Source organism: Tenrec ecaudatus, chromosome 2, assembly GCF_050624435.1.
Source record: "Tenrec ecaudatus isolate mTenEca1 chromosome 2, mTenEca1.hap1, whole genome shotgun sequence".
Lineage (NCBI taxonomy): Eukaryota > Metazoa > Chordata > Mammalia > Afrosoricida > Tenrecidae > Tenrec > Tenrec ecaudatus.
In genome coordinates this window covers 281,989,354-281,992,311 of record NC_134531.1, presented here as the reverse complement: position 1 = coordinate 281,992,311, position 2,958 = coordinate 281,989,354, and the positions used below count along the sequence as shown (strand labels likewise).

The window sequence follows — 2,958 nt, the reverse complement described above, 5'->3', positions numbered from 1 at the left end:
GGTTTTACATTATAGTCAGTTGAGGTAAATTGACTCAAGAAGAAGTAGAGGTGATGAGGAGAGGCCATGGGGTGCAGCAAAAGCGGAAGCCCATGTGATTTGGGGGCACATTCTCTCCAGTCTAGTATTTTTTTCCAGGAAATCTCAAAGATAACCGGCCAGAGAATTGGACTCTTGAAGTCACACCAGAGGGATTTTTTATAATTGAGATATTGAAGATAAGAGGGAAAATTGAGGGACACTTAGATACCAAGTCTTTCCCTATTGCTTTCAGCCCTCTAGATTCATCACAGCTGTTGATTCTGTGACCCTGCTGGCAGAACACCACTCATAGAATATAAAATAAACTCTTTCTTAGTCAATCTCTCAATCACCTTAATCCCTTGCAGGCCATCAGCATTTAATAAATATTAAATACATACTTCTGAAAGAAGTATATTCAGCACCTTTTTTTATACATGTGACTTCCAAAAATACCCAGTCCTTGTGATTCAAAAAGTGGCCAAAGCTGCTTGTTCTCAGAAGGTATAGGACAAAAAAGTAATCTCATCAATAAATCTGGAAGTGTGCTGTTAAGAAAGATATGAAGTAGTTCAGAGTATTTCATATTTTATATTACAGTATAGGCAATATTGAGCACATTCTAAGAACCTGTTTTGCTCTCTTGACAATGTATCATTAATTTTCCCTATAAACTTCTGGAATATAATTTTTAATATCAGAGAGGATTCTATCTTCTACACATATAATCCATAATTAACTTAAATAATCTATCAACTAATCTACCATTCTTAGGACAAACCAATAAAAAGTCAAGATAGAGAGTTCAATCTAGAAGCCTATATGTCCCAGGAACAGGTTCTATGATCATCTGTTTTATATTCCTTTATAACTCTATATGTGGTACTAGTTTTTCCTTAGGAAGAACCTCAAATAATCTCATTTTCCTGTCCAAAAGCATTTCTAGGGTATGTGGAAAAACATTAAAAACTGTTACCCTATCAAGCTATAGACATATCATCAGTATAGTCATTCATTAAACAAATATATATAAATCTTTTTTTTTCATATGTATGGAACCATCACACAGAAAATCTGATCACTATACAGATCCTGTTGGCAGGAACCACATGCTTCGATATGAGTGACTCTCCATGGTTGCGCTGTACAACTGACAAGGCAATCAGTACCAGGATCAGTCACTATATCAATCATTTTAATGAATAAAATAAATTCATTTTATTGTTTATAACAATCCATCCATCAATTGTATCAATCATATTTGTACATATGCTGCCATCATTTTCAAAACATTTCCTTTCTACTTGAGCCCTTGATATCAGCTCCTCCTTTTTCCCTCCCTCCCCCACCCTCCCACCCTTATGGGACCCCTTGCTAAATTATAAATTATTATGTTCATATCTTACACCGTCCACTATGTCCCTTCATCCATGTTTCTGTTGTTAGTCCCCTTCGAGGAGGGAGGGTGCTATATGTCAATCATTATAAAACGTTCCTCCTTTTTCAACCTCCTCCCCCTACCTCTCTACCTTCCCCCTACTCTCATAGTATCACCACTCCCGTATTGTCCTGGATTCCATGTGTCAAGAACACTTATCTGTACCAGTGTACATGCTCTGGACTAGCTGGATTTGTAAGGTAGAACTGGGGTTATCATATTTGGGGGATGGGGGGGCATTAAAGAACTAGAGAAATGTTGTGTGTTTTGTCGGTGCTGTATTGCTCCCTGTCTGGATTGTATTTTCCTTGTGACCCTTCTGTGAGGGAATGTCCAATTGTCTGCACATAGGCTTTGTGTCTCCAGTATAACCCCCCTCATTTGCATTGATATGATTGTCTGTCTTGGATCTTGTGAAGTATAGTAGCTGATCCCGTTGACAAGTCGTGATCACAGAAGTTGGTGTGCTTCTTCCATGTGGGCTTGTTGCTTCTCTCCTAGATGGCCACTTGCTTAACTTCAAGCCTTTAAGACCCCAGACACAATATATTCTAATAGACAGGTACCATCAGCTTTCTTCACCACATTTGCTTATGCACCCTATTTGACTTCAGCGATTGTGTCAGGAGGGTGAGCATCACAGAACGCCTGGTTATTAGAACAAAGTCTTTTTGCATTGAGGAAGGACTTGAGTAGAGGTCCAATGGTCACCTGCTACTTTGATACCTAACATAGAAATTTATGCAACTAGACATATATCTCTATCTTTATATATTAATATTATTTACATATATACATGTCTATATTTATACTTCTTTCCTATATTTCTTTTTACTTTCCTCTTGTCACACTATCATGGCTGACCTCCATCCAGCTCTTAGTAATTCTTCTCGGGGCTTGACCAACCCCCACCAGGCATTCTACATCCTCCTCCCCATCGATTTAAGATCTCTTATTGTTCTTTTGTCCTGGGTTTGCTGGCTCCCCCTTCCCTTTTTCCCATGTCTCCCTCTCCCCTATCTCCCCAGAACCGGTGGTCCCATCATTTTATCCTTGGAGTGTTTATTTTGACTATCTTACATAGATAGACATGAAGAAGAAGAAAGAGGAGGAGGAGAAAGGGGGAACTACAAATACTTCCAGGTTTGTCCGATGGCCCTTATGGATGTTTTCTGATCACATCTGATGAGGGACCATGTGGGCCCTGTTTTTGTAGACTTTAGGAACATTTACTTCTTGTTGTCATATGTCATGTAAGCTATTCTGACTCACATCTGCCCTATGTACAGAACAATGAAATACTGCCTGGGACTGCACCATTTTCATAATAGTTGTAATATTTGAACACATTGTGGTAGCCACTGATCCATCTCAATGAGGGTCTTTCTCATTTTTGCTATCCTCATCGTATACCTTCTTAGGGATTGGCATCTCCTGATAGCATATCCAAAGTACATAAGATCAAGTCTTGCCATTCTGCTTTTATTCTTGCAACACAA

The 2,958-nt window shown here is 38.8% G+C and overlaps 1 non-coding gene across 1 annotated transcript; it reads right to left on the bottom strand.

The window, feature by feature from the left end:
- Window positions 1-1,068: 1,068 nt before the first annotated feature.
- LOC142441665 (small Cajal body-specific RNA 14) lies at window positions 1,069-1,203 on the bottom strand. The gene has a single exon (XR_012783022.1).
- Window positions 1,204-2,958: the final 1,755 nt, after the last annotated feature.